The sequence below is a fragment of the Hibiscus syriacus genome, unplaced genomic scaffold (genome assembly GCF_006381635.1).
Source record: "Hibiscus syriacus cultivar Baekdansim isolate YM2019G1 unplaced genomic scaffold, ASM638163v2 tig00111794_pilon, whole genome shotgun sequence".
Taxonomy (NCBI): domain Eukaryota; kingdom Viridiplantae; phylum Streptophyta; class Magnoliopsida; order Malvales; family Malvaceae; genus Hibiscus; species Hibiscus syriacus.
This window is the reverse complement of record NW_024063180.1, coordinates 614,139-623,105: the sequence shown is the minus strand read 5'-3', so window position 1 is coordinate 623,105 and position 8,967 is coordinate 614,139. Positions and strand designations below refer to the sequence as shown.

Genomic DNA, 8,967 nt, shown 5'->3' with positions numbered 1-8,967 from the left:
ATCGGATCAACTCGATAAGAAGTCCTAATCAGTGGACTCCTATTGAAACAATGGAGTCTATTCTACCACTACCTTGAGAAGGCCCCCAAGAAGTCCACACAAGAACATAATAAGGGAGGCTGATGAAGCACCACCTCAGACTGGTAGGGTGACAAATAGGGGAGTTAAAATATCCTGTAAGAGGTGTGGGAGGTCTGAACATAATGTCAGAACATGCAAGGGTCAAGTAGGTCATAATACTAGGCCCCTCCAACAAACATCTGCTGCAAGAAGATCAAAACTGCCGGTAAGTAATACTTGAGATATTTGTTTTTGTAATTGAGTTTGATTTTGATTACAATTTAGAAGATCAAATCAAGTTTTCATGTAAAATCAAACAACCAGTTCAAGGTCACAACAACTTGCACAGATCCATATTGTTAGATGGACGCCCACTCTTGTTGTACCAACAACCACCTTCACAAGGCTATACTATAAGATGGATGCCCACTTCCACTGTCTACGCGAGTCAGGATACTTCTGTCAGCCAATCGTCTTCAGAAAGGCATAAGAATGATACTTCTACTAGCTAGACATCTCCACAAGTATAGACATTTTGTTTGATGTTTTTTGAGTAGTGCATTTGATTATATACATTTGAGAATAGTATTTTGATTAGTTGATTCTGTTAGATTTTGTGGTGATAGTTGAAGATTATATATACTTAAAGAATTGATCTGAAAATGTCTTTTTCTGTTTATGTGTATTGTTTAAATATGTGATGTATGCCATATATTGGTCTAGAAATGAATGCAATGATTTTTTTGTATGTTTTCTTTCCTTAATTCTTAAAGCATTTCGTAAGACAAATTTAACTCACAAATTTAATATTTCATCTCATTAATACTTAAATCATAACATTGACACAACAAATTACGTACATAGCATCCTCATAACATTTTAACACAAATCTATAATTCATAAAATGTTGTTAACACATAGCATAATATTACCCTAAATCACCCCCACAAAGAAGACAACAAAAGAAGATAACATAATTAAGTGATTATAATTTCTCACTCCCACAAAGAAGACAACAAGAGAAGTAAAAATTCAATGAATTTTAAGCTTACTTTATTCATACTCCATTGCTCCAATCCTTCTTAGAAGACCAACAATGATAGTTTTTTACTGATAATTTACTTATGCATTTTTTACAGATAATTTACTTATGGATCATACCAGCAAAAAAATATGCAAAACCTAACCCCTTTTTTATAATCTCCACAACCCCAAAACCTCCCATCAGGATTTTTTTCGGTCTAGCCTATTGTTACCGTCAAACTAACTCCACAGAAGCACAACTGATTCTCACTTTCTGCATCCATGTTTCGATTTCAGTTTTCTCTTCTTCTTTCTTCACTTTACTCTTTGTTTCTTCTATTTTAACAACCACTTTAGAGTGTTTAGAATAGAGGAAATTTTGAAATAAGGGGATTAGTGTTACTTTAAATAACAATAGAGAGACCATTTTTTTCTTATGTGGCATTATGACGTGATCTTATTCATATCCAACATTGCAATAAAAAGTTTATTAAAAATATACATTGGATGAACCATTAGTTTTATAACGAAGAGTGACTTGATTGGACCATTTAAAAAGGTTGGTGACCTGTTTGATCAAATTAAGATATTGATAGTCAAAATGATTTTTGACCATAGTTTAATGGTCACCCGTATAAAAAAAAAGGTTGTCTCTTATTCCCATATGTAATGGGGTAAGGGGGAAGTAAGATAGTAGGCTCCCCCAATACTAGGTTGAGAGCAGCTTCCGTAGGAGACCTCCGAATTATGAAATGCCCTCCATAGTATTCAGTTATGTTAGCTCCAATTGGATCAATTTACAACCATCAATCAACAGTTTAATATATTAATAATATATTGCAATAATAATTAATGAACGTAGCACATCAGAAAGCCAACAGATTTATACAAATTTAATATTACTGTTTTTGTTTTTCTTTCGGTTTCAAGACTTCGCTTGATTAATTCAGATCGATCTGCATCACACTCTTAATTTTCATGAGTAAGTTTTCTAGTAGGAATTTTCTATATACACAACAGTTTGAATTCAATATCTTACTTAAACGATATCAAACTTCTTATCACTTTGAATCAACCCGTGTTAGTTAATATTATATTTTTAAATAATAAAATTTTTAATTTAAACTTTTATTAATCTAACGACAACACATTTGTTTCAATTATATATCATAATCTTATCTCTATCAATCAAGATATTGACATTTCAATAATAATGTTACATTCTATGAATGAATCTTCTTCAATTACTGATAATGGAGATTAAAATTTTTAATATTTTTCTTAATAAAACTTTTTTTACTGTAATCTCAATATTCATTTTCTATATAACAGTATGTAACTATATCCTTATTATTCATATATATCAAATCAATGTGTTAATTGTTGAGAATAAGAAATCCCCCAACTGTTTTTTTGGCAAAGAAATATTCATTTTCCGTCTTCATCCATGGTCATTCGCCATTGGAGAGCAAAGGGATGATTATCGAACGAGTTGATCATGGATTACACAGTGTTTGACTCGTACTTGTTAAAAAAAATTGTTGCTCGATTCGACTCGTGGTCATTAAATTCGTTGCTCGTTAGACTCGTTACTCGTCTCGTTGCTCATTAAGTTCACCAATTTTTTTTTTAACTATAATAAAATCTACTAATACTATATACAACTTAATATAAACGTAAATTGATAAATTTAACAAAAAATTATCACGAGTGTATGAAACAAATTCAAAGTTTAACCACCAAAATAAAAATCCACAAATACACTAAAATAATAATTAAGGTTTAATTTTGGGTGTAGTAAAATAATAATTATTAATTAATAATTTAGTATTTTTATTAGAAAATTAATAGATTAATCATTTATTATATGTTAGTAAATCAATAAATTTTTTTAGATAACTAGTAAAAAATTATAAAAAATTAACGAGTTCGACTTTACTCCACTCAGCTCGTTAAGGTCTCGAGTCGAGCTTGAGTTCAAGTCGAATTAACCTTAGTCGAAATTTTATTGAATTTTGATCGAGTAGAGTTCGATCTACTCACAAACTCCTCAACTCATTAAACACCCATAGGAGAGGGTTTCCAACGCTCCCAAAGAAACACCAAGATGAAAAATAACATTGCCAACCCAGTTGAGTTGCACTTGTAGTAATTGAAGTTCAGAATAGGGTTGTAAATGAGACAAGACATATAATGAGTTATTCGAGATCAATCTGGTCAAGACTCGATAAATACTCGAATCGAATGGACTCGACTTGAGTTCTTAACGAGCCGAAACGAGTTACTTGATACTCGAATTGAAAAGCTCGTGAGCAGCTCGAAAATATAATATATTAATATTTTATTTTTTAAAATAAATTATTAATAATATTAACATTTTTGAGTTATTTTTTAAAAAAATATAATAAGGTTTTTATGTATTTAAGGTTGAGGTTCGATTTCAAGTTTGAGTTTTTGGCTTTAATCTAGTTTAAGATTTTTTTTTCATTTTAAGCTTTTATGAGCTTCAATTCATGATTTCAAGTTTAAGTCGAGCATAAAAATTTTAAGTTCATGAATTTTCGAGTTGTGTCAAATTCCATTTTAAAATTTTCGAATAGAATAGAGCTCAACAATAATTGAACTCAACTCGGCTCGTTTATACCCAAACCTGAAAATCAAAAAAAAAAAAAGACCCCAGCGTGTTAAATGCGGCCACGAAGACAAATATACAGCACAAGAGAGCAACTGCTACAACCACCTCAGCAGTAGCAACAACAAATGACCTCAGATACTGCAAAAAAAAAAAAAAAGTGAAATAATTCAATTTAAATCAACCCCCTTCGAATTTTATCTGTTCCAAATTCATTGGGACTCGTGCAAAGCTATAAACTTTCACTTTCTTTACTCTCTGTGGTTGTGCTTCCCAGTTTTATATACCCAGAATGAACCTTGCTTTCATTAAACACTTTCATTTTATCTAATATATATAGTATATTTATTTATATACACACTGCATTTTTTTAACATTAACCCTGTCTTTGTCTCAACAAAATTTAGGGTTTACAATGTGCTCTGCTGCTGCTACAATGTCTCAAGCAGCTCACCGTGGCCATTATAGTTTGCTCTTGCCACTACATTTTCCTCGGAGTTTGTTTTTGCCAAGAAGGTTCTTTCTCCCTCTTTTCTTTCATATTTCTTTAGCTTGTGTGGGGGAAGATTAGTTCTCTCCATTCTTTCTAGTTTTGTTTTTGCTGTGCTAGCTGCTGGGGTTTAAGCTTTTGGGGGGATTCTACTTTTTCTTCGTGTGGGTCTTTTAGCTTACTATCTATTGTCTTTTGCTCCAATTATTACAATGTTGTATGATTCTGCTCTTGTTCCTCTGCAAATCCTTTCTGTTTTTGCTTAAATCTGTGATAACTAAGCAACTAAGGGGACGAATAGAACAATCAGTCAAAATAGAAACTTGAATGTAGATAATTATTTGAAGTTGTGGTGTCAAGGTCTCTCCGGTGGATCGATTCGAATGGTTCAAGCGTTTAAATTTCAATGTTGGAGTAGATATTTGCAGAAAGATTCCCTAATCAAAATGCTCACAGTGTGGTTGTGTATAACTGTATATTGAGGTCTCTAGTGCATATTTGTAGGACGATTGCTGAGCTAGAAGATAACATGTGCTTTTCGGACTTGAATAATGTCGTCTTTGTGATGGGAAGAAATGTAGTGCTACATAAGAATGAATGTTCGAAGTGTTTTCTAGGCACCGTTCGAGTCTTACCTGAAGTTGTAGTTTAGATTCCTGGGATAAACTGACTCTTACTGCTATTCCTTGATATCTGTCTTGGCCATATGCCAATTTTTGTTTTTGTGCATTGACTCTTACTGTCCGGGAAACCATGTATCTTCTACATGCGCTTCCCGGACATGGGGAGGTGGATGTTAATCTCGGCACACTGAAGTTCTGTGGAGTCGGAATTTCCCTGACGAGTGGATGGTTGTATAGTGTATGTGAAAGTTTTTGCATCATAATTTTCATTCTCTTTTTCCCTACCAAAATGTTCTCCTCCACCATTGAAAGTTCTTCAATCACAGCATGCCCTGGTTTCATACCCCACCCTGTCTAAGTATGTACTAGCTCGTTAAAACAGGTGACCATGCAACTGCCTTGTTGCAATTCTGAATTCTTCAAATAAGAAATTGTATCGAGCTTGGCGATAGTCACAACAATAAGCATGTAGAATAAAGAAGTTAGCTTGGTGTTATGTTTGAATGTCTCTCATGTTGGGAGAGTGATGGTCATTGTAGGTTTTTAAGACTGCATTTACCGAATGCCGGTGTGCCAAAGATTTGGGTTTGCTTTTACCTTTTGGGTGTGTTTGGTTTCGTTAAAGTTTGCTTACGATTGTTTATGGTTTTATAATGTTAGGTCCAGGGACAATGCAACTGGTGCTCGCTAGACTGATTCTGCTCAATTCCGGCATTGACCGTGAACATATTAACAGAAATCATGGATTGACATACTCGAAGTTTGGAGTTAGGGAATGAAGCCTTTGGTCCTCGTAGCATAGGTAAAAATTTAATGTAAATTTATCTATTTTAAAATTATTTAGATTATAGAACTATGTTTCAGCTTGTGTTTCATCAGTTCTGATGTTCATGCCATTTACTATTGATCTTAGAATTCTTTTGCTTCCTTTGCATTGTATCAAGTTTGTTTCTTTTTCGAACCGTTCTCGAGTAGTTTACGAGTGTATGTTTCATTGAAAGCTTGCATTCGACAATTAACATTATCGAGGATTTATTTGGAGCAAGCAATATTTTTTTGCTGCTAGAGGAACCTAGGACTCCTACACACACGGGGTCGACCCTAGGGAAATCACTTCAAATCGGCACAATAATTGTACACCATGAAATACCTTTGCACCCATCTGAGTCGCCTTCTGCCACTTGCATCCAATGCTCGAGTTTGCCAAAAATTGTTTCTGGCAAAGCTCAATACTTGCGAAGCGCAATCAGATTTTACATTTGACCAATGTACATGCAAATTCGCTTTGAAATTCTGATATTAAGCCTTGAAAAGAGCGTTGGAGCAATCCGTTTTCACCTGCCCTCCTCTCGTCACCCAGTCCTCTGTGTCCCACAGGCTCGAGTATATCCTCATGGGCTGGTTTTTGGGGAAGGGAGCTCCAATGGATTCTTCATTGTTGAATACTCTGATTGGTATGTTATCTACCAGGAAACTGATGAGTTTGAAAAGAAGAGTTAGTTCATCTTTTAGTTTTTCATTGTCTTGGAGATTTTAAGTTACATGACCCGTCGAGCGATAAGATACTATCGCTTCATGCCGTGTTGGTCTCAAGATGCCGGCGTGACATGTCCCAAGAGAGATAGTACCTTCCCAATTGACGGGTTGTGACGTTTTAGCTTACATAATCCGACGCTGGTTCCAAACGATCGAGTAGGTGTGGAAATGCTCGGTTGGGTCAAACCATAGGTAGAATTGTTGTTCCCTGTCACCTTTCCCTTGGCAGTAAACATTAGTGTGCACAATATAAGGGTCTCCACTCAACTTACCTAAGAATTCAAAGTCTATCTAGTCATGGTTTGGCCCTTCAGAAGATAACTGCAAACAAAAACCCGACATTAGAAAACAAGGTTTAGCTTCAAACTTACTACAAAAAAAAAGACCAAGACAAAGACCTTACATAGAAAGCAGTAACGGTGCCAGCAGAGTTTCCGGCGACAAGCTTGATCTGGATATCTATTCTTCTGAAAAGATACTCTCTTTTAGACCTGAAACCTGAGCCGGAGGCCTTATTGAGAGAGAGCGTAAGAAACTCTCCACCATTGAGAATCTGAGCACGTTGGTCACCCCATGTCAGATCAAACTCTTGATGGAAATCACCGGCCGATGCAACTGAGAAAGAACCAACAAAAATCGAAAGCAAAAGCATCACCGGAAACCGAGAATTTCCCATCTAGAGAGGAAGGACTGTATAATTTGATGTGGGAGTGAATTTGCTGGAAACCCTTTACACCTATATAAATATATAGATATAAATAATAGTGCTGCATAGAAGGCGTGTGACTAGAGCTGTAAATGAGACGAGACATATCGCGAGTTATTCGAGATCGACTCGATCAAGACTCGATAAATACTCGGATCGAATGGACTCGACTCGAGCTCGAACTCGACTCGAGTTCTTAACGAGCTGAAACGAGCTACTCGATATTCGACTCGAAAAGCTCGTGAGCAGCTCGAAAATATAATATATTAAGATTTTATTTAAAAAAATAAATTAATAATAATATTAATATTTATGTATTGATTTTTTTTTTAAATACAGTAAGATTTCATGTATTTAAGGTTCATGTTCGAGTTTGAGTTTGAGGTTTCAATCTAGTTAAGTTTAAGAATCTTTTTTTTCATTTCGAGCCTTTTCAAGCTGCTCACGAGTTTCAGTTCAGGATTTCGGGTTCGAGTCGAGCTTGAAAATTTTAAGCTCGCGAGTTTTCGAGTCGAGTCGAGTCGAGTTCCATTTCAGAGTTTTCGAGTCGAGTCGAGCTCAACAATACTCGAACTCGACTCGGCTCGTTTACACCCCTAGGCGTGACCAGGAACCAAATACAGTGCACAAGTAGCTGGAAACGACACTGCAGTAGCTAAAAACCTGTTTGGAAGCTGAGAATCTGGTGGTAGGCGTTATTAGAAACATTTAGTTAAGGCATTGTCTTTATACTTAACCAAATTAGAATACATCTGTGTATTATCGATTCGAAAATACGCAAGGAGATGCTTGTAACAGTGACAACAACAGTGAGTTGGTGTGATATTAGGGTAATGTTCTGTTAGAGGATCGACTTTACTTGGGGTTATAAAAAGGAGGAATGTAAGGAGGAGAAAGAAGGATGATGATGCTTCAGAGTAAAGGATGAATCCCACACGTGAAAACCAGTTGTTTATTTGCTTTGTAGAACAGGGAAGACGGGGAAAAAGAGGAACAAATGTTGGGTGGTGCGTCCCATTTAACCCGATGTCAACTTTAGATAAAATATTAATTCATGGTTTCACTTTTTTCTATTTCAATCTGTGCTATTGATCTGAGTTTCGAGAGACTGTAATTTTTTTTTTATATTTTCTATCGACAATATATTTTCTTCCTTTAAAATTTTATAAAATTGTCCTTTAAAATTTTATAAATTCATCATCTAAAATAAAATTCTGTATTGGTCCCTATATTTTGTCAATTCTTTCTTCTCCTCAAACAAGCTTATATTGAAACCCTGAGTGTTGTTGATTTGCTTCATCTAAATTTTAGCACGAACAAAGAGTTATCAAAATTTCATCTGGAAAAAGAATTATTGTTGTTCATTAATATTTTGGATTCAAGCATTATGAATATTAGAAGTGTGAGTGTTCAATATCAAATGATTGAGAGTTATCTTTAAACAGACATTGCTATATAATATGAAGAAGAAACTTTACAACTGCTCTTGATTTACTACAAACTGTGTTATTGATGGTCTATGTTGAGAAGGCTAATTGATCTTCATCATGGGTAATCGATTAATTATTGTTTGCACATAAAATTGGGCAATAGTCCATAGACAAAAATAACAGGGCCTGCCCATCTTCCATAAGAAATAAACACTAGATTAATAGACTTGTATATAAATATTTAGCTCAAATTATGCTTTTAGCATATAAACTATTAGTTTTGATATTTTTTATACCAAAACTTTTAATTTCTTTCAAAATCATATTTAAAATTTAATTTTTGTTTTATTTTAATATCACATATTAAAACAGACCAAAATTGATAGTTTATGTACTAAATATGTAGTTTACCCAAATATTTATTATTCTGCATACGATTATTCATTGAATAAATTTTTATAAATTTA

At 34.3% G+C, this 8,967-nt stretch overlaps 1 long non-coding RNA gene and 1 pseudogene across 1 annotated transcript; one reads left to right on the top strand and one right to left on the bottom strand.

Annotated features, from left to right (window-relative positions):
* Positions 1-3,911: 3,911 nt before the first annotated feature.
* Positions 3,912-5,743, top strand: LOC120170841. Its single transcript, XR_005520821.1, has 2 exons — positions 3,912-4,231; positions 5,489-5,743. It is a non-coding gene; the product is annotated as an uncharacterized LOC120170841 (long non-coding RNA).
* Positions 5,744-5,929: 186 nt separating this feature from the next.
* Positions 5,930-7,048, bottom strand: LOC120170842 (annotated as a pseudogene).
* Between the last annotated feature and the right edge of the window lie 1,919 nt (positions 7,049-8,967).